General features: G+C 37.5%; 1 protein-coding gene across 5 annotated transcripts in view; it reads left to right on the top strand.

Annotated features, from left to right (window-relative positions):
- Nucleotides 1-16,144, top strand: part of PEAK1 (pseudopodium enriched atypical kinase 1) — a 303,506-nt gene that overhangs the window by 1,055 nt on the left and 286,307 nt on the right. The gene's annotated exons all lie outside the window — the stretch shown is intronic.

Below are 16,144 nucleotides of genomic sequence, written 5' to 3'. Positions count from 1 at the left end.
GGCGTTGAGGGGATAGTGACGAGTTAAAAGAAAACTATGATTTCATCTTTATTGGCTTTGCTATAGAAAAGCTAATACATTTTTCTTCTGCTTCTGTTAAATATGGTAAGGTTCTATGTTGAATTAAATATTTGGAGACTTACATAAAAGGCTATTTTTAGGTCATTGGATGATGTATGTCAACAGCTTTTCACCTGAATTGGGTTTGCCTTGAGGATTCTGTTTTGGGCCTGCGTACTGATTTTTGTTCAGCTACAGCTTTTTAATTTTTTTCCCCCTGATAAATGATGTAGAAATGTGTGTAGTGGGAGAACCCATATTGCTCTCCGCAGTGTGGAAGTGAAAAACGTGAATTATGCACAGGGGTAAAACTTTCCATGAGCAATCTTGGATACTTGCTTCATGATGGCTTCTGTAATTTCACAGCATTTCTAGATAGCTCAATTCACTGGCTGCCTTAATTACTTTCTGAAGTGCCTGGCACTTCTTCTCTTTGGTGACTCGTTTAGTAAACTATAATGGCTGATATGGTACGTTTTCTTGGCTTCAAAGATGGGAGTTATAGCTTCAGCCCAGAGATTAATAGTTAACAATGGAAGCAGAATTCATACCATTGCTAGTGAGTTTTGGCTATGACCAACTCACAAACTATGTGAAAAAACAAACATCTTTCCATAGCTGTCAGGGGGGAAATATTTTATCATGTCTTTATTTTGGAGACTTCAAGTTGATTATATTATGTGGGAAAAAATGTCAAATTATTTTCTTTAAGGCTTTGTGATGTGTGGTGTTCCTTTCCATCTTCTACCCCCCATTTAGGGGCTGATATTTACATTTGGCTGGGTTCCAGGATGGGAAGAAACTAGTTTGGTGAAAGGAAAAGATATGATTGCTTTGAACTGTTATGACACGGCGAGTATTCATTTTACCCAGGGATAGTACAGAGAAACTTCCTCACTAATGTTTGTACCCCATTAACATTCTGTCAGAATTTGTTTTTAAAAGCCTATCCTGAGGCCCATAAAGAAATAATGCCACTTCATAACTGTTTCTGACAATCACATTAAAAAATGTTCCTGGAATGCATTATATGTGTACTCATATAAACATTTATCTTTGTACATTTATGGTAATGTAAATATTTAAGTCTGAGGGCTTAAAAACTTTTATTTGCTTATTTGCATACATGTTTTTCAACATCTAGCAGTGCCAACCATATTTGCCAAATAAGCATCAGCCATAAATTCATGCTTTGGCACATTTCATATAATAACTCTTCTAAACTGCTCCATGGTGAAGCATCATGAGATTAGCATTTGCTTCATGAGAGAGATTTGTTGTTGTTTTTAACTGTAATGATGTGCTGTTTAAGTGGAACAGGTGCTGGGCTCTCGCTGTTTGTGTTGAAACCTGCCAAATCATACTCTTTTGTTAGATGGGCTGTTTAAGTAATTTAGGAACCAAACTGTGGCCCCTGGCATGCAAAGTGTGAGTTCAAGGTTCCACATCACTGCTGCGAATCCCTGTTTTCACTGTAAGAGGCAGATATGTGTGATGAGCTTTACTTTCTCATTGCTGTTCTCTCTTTAATTCCTACTCCTCGCCACCACCCCAGTCCTTTCATTACTAGAGCTCCTTTGAAAGTCTAGGCTCCTTCACTGCTGGTTTGTTTTCATTGAAGAACTAGAAATTCTAAGAACTTTGAGGCCAAGAATAGATAGTTCGTATTTATTTGACAAATATTTTGATTGCCTTTTAAGTGTTAGGCATGGTGGACCCTGAGAATATGTAGAATGATATTCCTTTTTGCAAGCAGGGTACAGTTTAGGAGGAGAAGATAGTGGATAACTGATAATTAACAATGTGATGTGATATATGACACAGGTGTAAGTAGATTCCTATGGATGGAAGCAACAGGAGGGATAGTTGACTAAGACTTGGGGTTTTGGGGAGGGGCAGTCCTGAAATGCATCCCTGTGGATTCCCTGAGCTAATCTTCAAAAATAGGACTTAACTAGGTTCAGAGAAAGGACAGAAAAGAGGGAAAGGACAGTTTGGACTAGCACTATCCTATAAAAATATAACAGGAGCCACAAATATGTCATATGCATTTTTGAATTTTCTAGTAGCTGCATTAAAAAAAATAAAATGTTATTTACTTTTAACAATACACTGTAATAATAATACAATATTAATAATATGTTATTTAATTTGATATAGCTAGAATATTATCATTTGAACACATGATCAGTATTTTGAAAGTATTATTGAAATATTTGACATCTCCCTTTTCATACTAAGTCTTTGGAATCTGGTATGTATTTTACATTTATTTATTTACTTTAAAGTTTACTTATTTATTTTGAGAGAGAGAAAAAGCACAAGGGGAGGGGCAGAGAGAGAGAGAGAGAGAATCCCAAGGAGGCTTTGCACTGTCAGCGCAGAGCCTGACATGGGGCTTGATCCCAAGAACCTGAGTCAAAGTCAGACGTTTAACTGTCTGAGTCACCTAGGCACCCCTGTATTTTACATTTAAAGCACATCTTAAGTTTAGACTAGTCACATTCAAGTTCTCAGTAGCCACAGGAGGACAGTACAGTTTTAGAACAAGGGCCAGTAAAGTGGTAAGAAGCCAAAATACTGAATGCCTTATGAACCATGTTAAGAAGCTTTAACTGTATCCTGAAGGCTGTGAGGATTTAGTGGGGAAAAAATGTGATGGAATCAGGTTTGTGTTTTAGACCTATCATGTTGTCAGTGAAGTGAATGCTGGATTAGAGAAGGGCAAAACTGGAAGTAAGGTCAGTTAGGAAGCCAGCCACTCTTGTTGAGAAAGGATGAGGGATAGAAAGCAAGGAGTGGGTATCTGAGAGATTTAGGAAATATTATATTATCAGCAGTTCAGGGTACATAATCAGATTATGGAGTTGAGCAAGGTTGAAGATTTAGGATGATTCCCACATTTATGTGGTGAGCTACTGAATGGGGCAGGCAACTGAAGAGAAGCCAACCGTCTGTGCCAGACTGACCAAAGATGAAAAAAGGAAGCTGTGAGAGATTTGTCACACACAGAAGCTGAGGGAGGAGAATATTTCAAGGACTAGAAGTGGTCAACACTGTATCCTGCCATGAAAAGGCCAAAAAAGGTAAGGGCTGAATAAAATCTCTGAGACTTGATGATTGTCATTTGTAACTTCAGTAAGTGCAGGTAGCTACATTGTAATGCGTTTAGGGGGTTGAAGAGTGAATGACAGATGCTTAGCTAATTAAGCATTAATTATCTAATTAAGGGCTAATACAGTGTTTTCAACACAGAACTGAAAGGAGAGTATAGGTGGAGGGAGATGCAAGGGATTTAGAGAAGTTTATTCCCCTTCCCTTTTTAAATTGAGAGGATCTTGGGGAGCCTGGGTGGCTCAGTCGGTTGGGTGTCCCACTTCGGCTCCTGTCATGATCTCACTGTCTCTTGAGTTTGAGCCCCCCCATTGGGCTCTCTACTGACAGCTCAGAGCCTGGAGCCTGCCTCAGATTCTGTGTCTCCTTCTCTCTCTGCCCCTCCCTCCACTCGCACTCTGTCTCTCTCTCAAAAATAAAATAAAAATATAATTTTTTTTTTTTTTTTAAATTGAGAGACTCTTGTGCACATTTCTGTGGAATGGAAAAGAACTACAGTTGGGGAGAAATGGGTGGGTGGGGAGGGGGAGAGAGATGATTGATTGAGCCAAGGATTTGGAAGCAATAGGAGGGGATGGGATCCAAGGCATAGGTAGAGAAATTGGCTTTGGGTAGGAGATGATTTTCCTTTCCCCAGTGAGCCAAAAGGAAGGAGGTAAAGTTTGTAACTGACAAGGGCAGGAAGGAGAATGAGTTGATGACATGTATCATTTTTGAGTACCTGCTAAGAGTGAAGGAGAATGTGGTAGAATAGGAGTTCTTACAAAGTGTGTGTGAGTTTAAAAAAAAAAAAAAAAAGGTATGTGATTTTATAACAGCTTCCAAGGGAATGTGAGGGCTCTGGGGAGGAGGAGCGAGAGAGAGGGGCATACACACAGATACACACATGACTAAGAAAGTGAAGAAGCATTGTTAGGCATCATTGGAGGGCCTGTTTGAAATTGTACACCTTGGATTTGTAGAGGCAACGGTTTGCATGGTTGTTTGATTGTTTTCTCCAGCATGATCACTCTGGGTATAGCTGAAGGAAACCATTTAATACTCCCAAGAACTCGTAAGGTTCCTACTGTTAATCTTGATTATAAGATGAACAGCTAGAGTTCAAAGCCTGGTAGTTCAGTACTGGAGCCCAGGCTGTTATTGCTTTGCAGATGCCTGCTTGGGAGAGATTCCTAAAGGACAAGGAAATTAGAGATATTGAGGATTGTTACTAAATCAAGGAACTGTGGAGTCCAGGCTGGATCATCAACAGGAAGCCTGGAAGGGGTGATTCAATTAGGAGAAAACAAAGGGCATGAACAGCTAGATAGATGTCATTGTGAAGCTAAAGAGCTAGTGAGGAGGAAGCGATATTATTAGCTTTTATTTATGGAGTACCTTCTATATGCTAGACACTTTAACACTTTATTTCTAATTCTAACACTTACTGTACAATGTGTTACTAATCTTACAGTCTTCCCTTTGTCATTCTCTGTGACATGAAGAAACAGGATTAGAGAGGTTAAATAATCTGTCCAGAAACATACACTATCAAGTGATGAAACCATGATGCAAAGTCCATTCTTTTTTCTCCAAATCATATCCTCCACTTACTCCCCCTCCTTCATTTTCTTCTTTTAGAATTTTTATTTTTTAAGTAAGCTCTAGGCCTAGTGGGGGGCTTGAGCTCACAACCCCCAGATCAAGAGTTGCATGTTCCACCCACTGAACCAGCCAGGTGCTCCCAAATCATATTCTTCTCAAGTAAGGAGATAAGACAGAAGATGCAGTAGTGGTGAAAAGTGGTGCAAAGACACTGGGATATTTAATTTAGGATTTCAGAGCTGATCATTCATTTAACAAATGTTTGTTGACCATTTAGTACACGTGCCAGGCCTTATTCTAGGTGCACAGGTTACAATAGTGAACCAAACACACAGAATTCTTGCCTTCATGGATCTTACATTCTAGAGAGTGTGAGACAGATATTAAACAAAATAAGTAAGTGAGAGTATCAGAAGGTGATAGATAAGTGCTGTGGAGAAAAAGCAGGCAAGAGGGACAGGAATGCCATAGGGTATGTTCACTTTTTAAAATTTATTTATTAATTAAAAAATATTTATTTTTGAGAGAGAGGGAGACACAGTGCGAGCAGGGGAGGGACAGAGAGAGGGAGACACAGAATTTGAAGCAGCTATCTGCACAGAGCCCAACATGGGACTTGAACTCATCAGCTGTGACATCATGACCTGAGCCAAAGTTGGACATTCAACCGACTGAACTATCCAGGCACCCCAGGTATGTGCACTTTTGAAAAGGATGTCTGAGAAAGACTTGGTGAAAAGCGAGCAAAAACTTGAAAGAAGTAAGGGGCATACTAGGTGGAAGAAACATTTTGCATTGGCCCTGAAGCAGAGGTGTGCTTGCTGTATTCTCTGAGCTCTTGGAGGCCAGTGGGCCTGGACTGGAGTGAATAGAAGAGAAGAAGGTGGTGAGGTCACAGAGAATGACTGGGTCCGAATTTCATAGAACCTGTAGGCCTTTGTAAGCACTTGGATGTTTACTTTGTGAGATGGAAACTATTACAGGATTTTGAGCAAAGGAATGGCATGATTGGATTTATGCTTTAAATGCTTCACTCTGAGCCACTGTGTTGAAAGTAGTCTGAGGTACAGAGTAAAGCCAAGAGGACCAGTTAGGAGGCTTTCCAAAATATGAAGTTGGGAGATAGTGCTGTCTTGGACCTGGGAATTGATGAGAAGCGATTGGATCTGTGAGAGTTACAGAACAGTTGCAGAGATAGTACATAGAGTTTCCTTAAACTGGTGTTTCTCTACATCTGCACTATTGACATTTTGGACTAGATAATCCTTTGTTGCTGGGTGTTGCCCTGTGCAGTAGTATGTTATGTAGCATCCTTGGCCTTTATCCACTAGATGCTACTACCATCCCCCCAGCAGTAACAATCAAAAGATGTTTCCAAGGGTGCCTGGGTGGCTTAGTCAGTTAAGCGTCTGACTTCAACTCAGGTTGTGACCTTGCGGTTTGGGAGTTTGAGCCCCATGTCAGGCTCTGTGCTGATGGCTAAGAGCCTGGACCCTGCTTTGGATTCTGTGTCTCCCTCTCTCTGCCCTGCCCCTGCTCACACTCGGGCTCTCTCTTCTCAAAGGTAAACAAACATTAAAAAAAAAAAAAATGTTTCCAGACATTGCCCAATGGCTCTTATGGGGCAAAATTGCTTCTATTAAGAACCACTTCCAAATACCCTTCACCCTGTTTCCCCTAATATTAACATCTTACATAACCATTTATCAAGCTGAGAAATTAACAGTCCTACAATGCTCAACCGAACTCCTAATTTTACTTGTATTTTACCAGTTTTTCCACTAATAACCTTTTTCCATTCCATATGCAAACCAGGATACTACAATGCTTTTGATTGTCAAGTCTCCTTTATCTCTTCTAATGTATGATAGTTTCTTGGTGTTTTCTTTTATGACCTTATACTTTTAAAGAGTACTAGTTAGGTATTTTGTAGACCGTTCCTCCATTTGGATTTGTCTGATGTTTTCTCATTTAAATGGGGTTATGGATTTTGGGGGTAAGAATACCATAAAAGTGAAGGGCCCTTTGGGGGCGCCTGGGTGGCTCAGTCGGTTAAGCATCTGACTCTTGATTTGGCCCAGGTCATGATCTCACAGTTCGTGAGATTGAGCCCTGAGTCAGGCTCCATGTGCTGACTGCACGGAGCCTGCTTAGGAAATTCTTTCTCCCTCTCTCTCTCTGCCCCCTCTCCAGCTCATGCACGTGTGTGCACACACATGTGTGCTCTCTCCCTTTTTCTCTCTCTCAAAATAAATAAACATTGAAAAAAAGTGAAGTGCTCTTAGGAGATGCATGATACCAACGCGACATCACTGGTGATCATTTTGTTAAGGTGTTTTCTGGCAGATTTCTCCCCTGGAAAGTTATTTTTCCCTTTCTGTACTCTGTTCATTAGAAGCAAGTTGCTAAGACCAGCCCACACTCAAGGAGAGGGGAATGAAACTCCCACTTCCTAGAGGAGGAGAATCAAAGAATTTATGGACATATATTAAAACCACTACAGCAATTGGTAAATATTTTGGGGTGGATACTTAGAGGCTTTGCCAGTATCCTGTTTCTGCTCACTAATTTTAGCATTCATCTGTAGATTATGCCTGCAGTAATTATGGCTATGGTGTTCTAAAAGTGCTTCTTTATTTCTCTTATTTTTTCTGTATTTATTAACTGGAATTCTTTTGTAAGGAAGGCTTATTCCTTCTCTATTTTTCTATCTACCTATTTAATCATTGATATCAGTTTCAATTCATGGACATTTATTTTATTGTTAGGGTTATAGTGCAGTGCTAACGTTATTTATTTTATTGCCCAAATTATTCTAGCTTTGGCCATTGAGATCTCTTTTAGGTTGACTCTGTGTCCTTTGACATTCTTCTATCCTTTGTGTGTGTACACGTACATGTCTTTATTCTCTGGTACTACTAGATGCTTGTTGTGTATTTTTCCTGCAGCATCCCTAGACTCATTTTTTTAAGAAGCTGTGGTTCCTTTTATCAGAGAGTGGTATTTGGAGGCCAAGATCTGGATGGTAGGTGTGCTTGTTGTTATTGGAATGTCACTGCTTCTAGTCACGCTCAGTGGACAGCGAGCTAGGAAATACGTGTACGTATACTAATCTGCATCCACACATATCTATATTTCTGTATATAAAAATAGGCAGGCATTTTATACTTATGTGACTCCAATTGGATATGTTTTGATCCAACTATATTTGCTGATGGATTGGATGTGGAATGTGAAAAGAGAGTTGTCAAGGATGACTCCATGGTTTTTGGCTTGAGAAAGGGAAGGATGGAGATGTCATTAACAGAGATGTGAAGACTGTGGGCAGAACAGATTTCTGGGGAGAGTTCAGGAATTCTTTTCCAGACTGCCTAGGTTTTTGAGATGTCTAATAGACATACTAATAGAGATGTCAAGTCAGCAGTTGAACAAATGAATCTGAAGTTCAGAGGAGAATGGTCCAAGTTGCATACATTTGGGAATTGTCTGTATAGGTGAAATTGCCTGAGGAGTGAGTGTTGATAGAGAAGTTCAAGGACTGACCCCTTGGGACCTACTGGTCAGAGAGATGAGGAGGATTAGTTCTGCAAAATGATAAGGATTAGGATGTGGCTATAGGGTAGATTCCATATCCATCAGTAATGAGCACTTATTCAATATGTATTATTTTCAAGGCACCGAACTGTTTTGGGGTTAACCTTGCTCCCTTCTTCCATAAATTTGCAATCTAGGATGAGACAAATTTCAGACTTAAAAAGACTAGCAGTGGAAGACAAATATTGGATGATAGTATAGATACAACATCCTAGAGAAGCTTGTTAGACGACACGGGCATAAGAGCCAAACTCATGTACGCCAGCTCCATGTAGACATTAATGTAATAAGCACGTGCCGGTCAGGAAACTCATCAGGGTGTCATGCACACAACTAGTAATTACCAACAAACAGAAGCTCCTCCATGTGTTGACCTTGGTTTCTTAGGTTCTTCTGCTCTTGGTCCCCTGCCATTATAAGGTTTTGGGTTGGTAATTGGTGCCTATAGTTTTTGGCTATCAATTAAGCCACTCAGTGAACTGGTTAGGGTTTCTGCTGCACTTTACTTTTTAACTTTTGGCTTTCTGTTGCCTTTTCAAAATCAGTGGGGTTCAACTCAGGCCTGCTTAAAATAAAATGTTTCCATGTAAAATTAAGCAGCAATGGCCACCTTACCTTCTTCTATAAACATGCTTAATTTTTGACTGCTTCTTTCTATGATGGCCTTAGACATTCCCATTTATCATTTGGTTATTAAGGTCGTACCCAAAATACATTTATAGAACATTAAAAGTAATTTAAACTTATAACCTGGTAAACTGAGGTTTTTAGTAAAATATTTTAATTTCATCTCCTTTGTACTAAAAATGGATAGGCTTTCATTGCCTGCTGATGAGGTAGTATAGAATGAGACAGATTAATCATACCTATTGAGTTATTATTTCTCAGTCACTCTGAAGGAATTGTAAGAAAAAATGGATTTATCTACTTTATAGAATAGGGGGCAGAGAATTGCAGGATTCTATTCTCATTTATTCCACCGAATTGATTGGCACCTAAGGCAGAGTCTCTTTCCACTCAGCATATAAGTATGCTTAAGTTTCTCACAACTAATAAATACAACACACCGATATATATAAATGCATAACAACTTTGCCAATTTGGTGTCTTATTAGCATGGTACTTAGTGCATAATGGATACTCAAATGATTGTTGGGTGAAGGAAGTACGTATGATACTTGCAGACATGAGGTAAGACATGAAGAGTTACTTAGCTTGTTCAAGAAGACTTAGGATACTAAAAACTTTGGTTTGTCTAAGTCACAATTAGGGCAAGGTAAAATAAATCTGTATGGTAACATCTTTGTTTTAGACTAAGACAAATAATACTACTCTGTAAAAGCATGATCACTGCTTTTTAAGTAGCCCACAATCCTACCCTCTAGCAGTAGAGTTCTAGTTCAGGAGTCAGCCTGCTTGAATTTGAATCCTGGCTTAACTACATACTAGATGTTTGATGTTAAGTTTGTTTCTTAACTATTCTTAGGCTTCCTCCTTTGTAAAATGAGGACTATTTATACCTACTTGTGAAGTGAAGTAATAGATAGCAAGCATGTAAATGTTTTGATATATAAGTGTTTAATTAATTTTAACTGTTATTCTAAAAATACTGAGAGACTAGTATCTTAAAGTTTTTCCTTTTCTAGCAAATCATGTGTGCTGAGTGATAATTAAAGGAGAAAAAAAAATCCTATGTGAAAAAAGAAAAAAGGCTGATGTGAAGTATATCAATATATTATTCATAGTGATGTATTAGAACTATGAAAAATAGGGTTTCCACTCTTTTGCTATCTCCATTTTTTCCCTCTTAATTTGTTTATCAGATTTTTATGAAATATGTAACTATAAGTTAGAAATGGGCTTTTGAGAACATATTACTTTTTCAGAGTCAGCATTGTATTATGGTCAAGAGCATGGATTCTAGACCCACACTGCCTGGGATTGAATCTCAGCTCTGCCACTTAACTAGCTGTGTGATCTTGGGAAAGTTACTTTACTTCTCTATGCCTTAGTGTTCTTATCTGTAAAATGGGCATAATGATAGTACCAAAGTCAAAGGTGTTTTTGTTTTGTTTTTTAATGTTTGTTTATTTTTGAAGGAAGGAGAGACAGAATGTGAGTGGGGGAAGGGCAGAGAGAGAGGGAGCCACAGAATCTGAAGCAGGTTTCAGGCTCTGAGCTATCAGCACAGAGCCCGACGTGGGGCTTGAACTCATAAACCATGAGATCATGACCTGAGCTGAAGTTGCTCGAGTAACCAACGGAGCCACCCAGGCACCCCCCAAAGGGTTTTTAATGAGCTAATACTTACAAAGTGCTTAAAATAATGCCTGGGGCGTAGGAAGTATCATGTATTTGTTGAATAAAAGAAAGGATGGTAGAAATATTTAAAAACTAATGAAAGATTTTAACTTCAGTGTATTTACAGTTTAATCCACAAGTTTTCCTCTTACTCTCCTACCTCTACCTTCCTGAGTTTCTTTGGTTCCATTGATGAACCAAACAGGAAAACAGGAAACCAGGAAACCTGTTTTTCTCATAAATCCTTTATATGACGGAAGTACTTTTCATTGTTTAAAGTTAGTCTAACCCCCTCACCCTCCCAGAATTTTCAAAGTAGATTCAGTTACTTTTGTTACTACAAGGGAAGATGCCACGGTATGCTTCTTCAATATTTTGGAACACTGAGTTGAATATTTCAAATGCTGAGAAACTGCCTTCTTCCCAGGTGTGCAGCAGTTTTTATAGATTTTATTTGGGTATGAAGTAGGAGTAATTGTGGGAGTTTGTGTGAAAGATGATTTAAGGCATTGGAGAAGCAATAAAAAAGTATTTTCCTAATGCCAGTTCTCTCCTTGACTTGGAAATTCTTTTAGCAGCAATGTCCCCCCAGACTGTTTTTCGGCATTTACCTTTCAGAGACTGGCTGTATTTGCAGTGTTAAACCTCATAACAAAATATTGCAGGTAGACTGCCAGATCTTAATTCAACTATTCATCCTGAAGTTAAAAGAGGTGGTTAGTTTCCACATTCAGTAAGGAAGTTAATGTAATGTAAGCAGTTAGTATAATAATGTAAAGAGTGATGAGAAGTCCGGAAGAGAACCTTGTGGTTTGATAACCTCTTTCCTTCTATACAGTGTAAGAACAAATTTACATTGTTTCTTAATATACTCCTTCCCATACAAATATAACTTATGGAATGATACCTTTAGTGCATATGTAAATTGCACTATCAGTAGCATAGAAATAATTTATAAATACAGTAGTTCCTAATTTAGGGAGTTGAACTTTAATTATTGACTTAGATTTTATTTCACATGAATATGTTTATTAAACATAAGCAAATAAAATTTGAATCCTATTATAGGGGTGTTTGGGTGGCTCAGTGGGTTAAGCCTCCCGCTCTGGATTTTGGCTCAGGTCATGGTCTTGTGGTTTGTGAGACTGAGCCCCACATCAGGCTCCACGCTGATGTCATGGAGCCTGCTTGGGATTCTCTATCTCCATTTCTCTCTGCCTCTCTCTCTCTCTCTCAAAATAAATAAATAAAATTAAAAACAATTTGAATCCTATTATAAATGCAACTTGTAGTTCTGTTCTCAGTTTTATACTCTGGAAGTCTAGCAAAAAATCTTGTCATCTAGAGAAGGTTGTATTTTGTATTCTTTTGTAAAAGACAAATACTTTTCAGGGCTTTGTAGCTGCATGAATGTTATCTCTATCTCCTATTGGACTGTGTGGTCTGGGTTTTCATGGACTGGTTGGCTGACCAGGAGACTGAGTCCTGTATAGAATGATTTCCCTCTAATTCTCTTTGTCCTTTTTATCTTTAAATCTTTACTAGCTATCAAACTACACATCGTTAAAAATTACTAGCTTTTATGATAGGGAAAAGTTAACTTTTATTGTAGAAAAAATTGGAAAAATATAGGGTACATTAAAAGTAGGAAATCTGCTATTCTGCCATCCAGAGATAACCAGTACTAATAATTTGGTGCCTTTTCCCCTATTTTTTTGTGTGCATATGTATTTCATAATGCCTAGTTGGCATCATACTGTGGACAGTAGAGATACGCTTTATGTGTCAGTTATAGTCAGTACAGTAAGCTGGTCATACTGTGAGAGGCACGTAGGAGCTGAGACTGGCCGAGGAGACAGGAGATTGTGCTCACTATAGGAGATGCTTTTCTTTTAGAGGAATTGATATTTTTCTTTTTCATATTGTTAAACTTAATTTGAATGGCTTACATGCATGTTTGAAGCATCTCTACTTTTTAATTATCTCATATTTTGCTTTTTTTATGATAATATATTATGGACATTTTCCTGTGCCATCAAAAAACCCTAACTCTTTACCATCCCATGCTCACTTTCTGAGAGATTGAGAACTGACAATAATACAGGATACGTTAGTTGAATAGGCCCTTGATAGTCTCAAGGAGTGTGTCTCAGATCTCTTGGGCATATCTTAGAATGGTGCTGTTCAAAAGAAATAATGCATGCCACATATGTAATTTCAAATTTTCTAGTAGCCACATTTTTAAGACTACAAAGAAACGGAATTAATTTGAATGATACATTTTATTTAGTCTAGGTATAATTAAAACATTATCATTGCAACAGGTACTCAATGTAATAACATTATTGAGATGTTTTACAATTTTTTTTTCTTACTAAGTCTTCAAAATCTGGTGTATATTTTCTACTTATAGCACATCTCAATTCAGACTAGCCACATTTTGAGTGCTCAGTAGCATATGTGGCTAGTATTATCACAGTCCTAGAGCATATAATTTCTCCCATAAAATGCAATAAAATAGCGCTTTGCAGGTGCTCTGGAGGGGGTTAGGTTAGCATGAGAAGTAAACTACAAAGCCAAGTGGCACTGGGGATGCTGAGCACTTATTTTGGTGTCTTACAAAATTTTAAAACTTTGCCTTAATAAAATGGCATATTCCTACATTTGTGGACCTTCATGTCACAGAATAATGTTAAATTTGTAGGCGTGTAAGGATTTACTGGGTATACTTAAGCAGTGGCAATTCTCAGAGTGGCCATTAAGATCAATTCCATATTTCAAGGATTTTGGATAACTAAGAGTTTGTGAGTACACTTTGTAGTTGAAGACCTGAGGACATATTTATCCTTCCTTGTAGAGAGTACTTGTATGAAGTGAGTAACAAACGCATATGCACATGTACATATTACATATGTGTAGGTAAATTATGTATGTTATATGCTGTGTATACATGCACACACATTTATCGTAATCCTCATAATCCCCATAATCTTCTGTTTCTTAAGAAACAGTAGCAATTAAAATCATTTTCCTCTTTTTAAAATGAATTTGTGGCATGATAAGAAAGATGTGGCATGATCAGGAAGATACCTAAGGTTAGTGAATATATAATGTATAATAGAAGAGTATAGAACAAGCTTTGCTTTTAATTTAGCTTGTGATCATGTGAAAAAATTCCTTAATATTTCTAATCTTTATTTTGTTCTGTAGGCTGGAGATAATCTTGCCCTGTTTTCTTAATATGATTTTGATTATCAAATAGGATGAATGGAGAATAAAGGGACATGTCTTATTCATCGTTATGTCCCTAGGACTTACTGTAGGGTCTTACACACTAGCACCCAATAAATATTGTCTTCAAAGTCTGAATATATGTAAAGATCTTTCTAAACTGAGAGTGCTATGAGTGGAAGGTATTATGTCTACTTCGTTTGTGCTATTTCTTCTTATTTAATTTTTTTTTTAAGTTTATTTTTCTTGAGAGAGAGAGAGTGCACGAGCGCATGCAGGGGAGGGGCAGAGAGAGAGAGAATCCCAAGCAGGCTCCACGCTCAGTGTGCAGCTCAATCTTACAACTGTGAGATCATGACCTGAGTCAGTATTAAGAGTCAGGCACTTAACTGACTAAACCACCCAGGTGCCCCTTCTTATTTAATTCTTTGACTGGAATATGATAAGTGTAATAATTAATATTTCCCCATACAACTAATAAATAGGATTGCATATTGTATTTTTATTTTTACTTATTATTATTTTATTTATCAGATCTTGTCTGTAAATACGTATATCTCAAAAATATGTTGTAATTAATCTACTTTTAAAAGACGTCTAGTACTTAATTATCTTGACCTGTTTAGCTTAAAGAGTTAATAATTTCTTTGTAGTTGTTGAGAGATAGACAAGACTATTTCCGCTGTGGTCTATCTTTATAATAAGCTTAAAAATCAGCCAATTTGAGACACAAATGCATGCTTATTGGACACCAAAATTGTTGAGGCAAAGTAGCAATATTTTAATTACAGCAATGTGGTCTACTAATCAGAAAATGCCCCAAATCAGAATGGCTTTCTTATTTATATAATGATGGGAGAAACTCCATCTTTTTCCTCCAGAAGGGATACAGCACTTCATAAATACTTAGTGTAGAAGTAAAACAAAATTATAATGCAAGAGCAAATAATGTGCACCCAGAACAGTGTTTCAAAGTGATCTTTGTGAAAACATTAGCTTTTTCTAGCATCAGCTATGAGTTTCTGTAGCTGCCCACTCACTGAGTCATCTGTAGCAATTGAAAATTTGGATATTTCCCATTTTTAGGGTATATTTTTTGATAAACTGGCTTCCTTTTATCTCTTATGAATGAAGTAAGCAGTCTCATGTAAAATAGTATGTGCATTATGACAGTATGCCTCATTGTTTCCTGGGAGTGAGGAACTTGAGAAACCAGCTGAATATTATCTGTGTGCTAGGAAAATAACTAAATGATGCACTCTGAGAGTAGTTGGCAGTTTTTGTTTTCATTATATTTCCCTACTTCTACTTTCACCAACACCTTTGGGGATCTTTGGATATTTAGTGACAGAAGGATAATCAGATCACACTTGACTTTTTTGTTTTTCATTTTCTATACATGACAGTAAATGTTAAAATTGTCAAAATCAAGAAATACAGTACAGGATGCCTGGCTGGCTTGGTTGCAAGAGCATGTGGCTCTTGATCTCAGGGTCATCAGTTTGAACCCCACATTGGGTGTAGAGATTACTTAAATAAACTTAAAAAAAGAAAGAAAGAAATACAGTACATATTAAGAAAAGAGATATGCAGTGACAGTGTAGAGCATATGGCCGAGTGAAAACAGAGTGATCTATTGATTGAATGAAATGATGGGTCTCAATTAAAGGCAGGGAAGAGGTAACAGTTTTTTTCTTCCCCTGGTTGATCTTTCTCCCTGATGTCTAGGCTAGGCACTCATTTTTGAAAAGTGATTCTATTATAAAAAAAAATCCTCTGCTTATTTCTATCCCATTCTGAATTTTCCTGTTTGGTATTTGCTCAGACACAAGGGAAAAAGGATCTAAACTTTGTCCTTTTTCTTTACTTCTGCTATTTATGTATTTTACATCTGCTCATTCTTAGCTTAGAAAATACTAATCATTATTGGTTAAAGATGATGTTGATCTCATGACTACTTATTGTAATCTAATTCTGAAAAATTTTTATTATTAGGCCCTTAAAAATTCCAATCCATGTCAGCAAAAGCTCCCTAGGAAAGTAAAACTGACACCTTTAATATAGACCACATTGTTGCTCATGCGTTGACAATATGCTCTGCATTAATTTTTGGTTCTTTCATGTCAGTATCTGACGGTTGAAGTTGAAATGACTAATAATCTGTGGAAAATAAAAAAGTATGTTCACAACTGATTTGGGAATTTAGTGAGCCATGAGCTAGAATTTTTGGATTGAGTTTTGTTTGTTTTTTAAGAAGCAC

This window comes from Felis catus, chromosome B3, assembly GCF_018350175.1.
Source record: "Felis catus isolate Fca126 chromosome B3, F.catus_Fca126_mat1.0, whole genome shotgun sequence".
NCBI classification, from domain to species: Eukaryota; Metazoa; Chordata; class Mammalia; order Carnivora; family Felidae; genus Felis; species Felis catus.
This window is presented reverse-complemented; position numbering and strand designations above follow the sequence as displayed.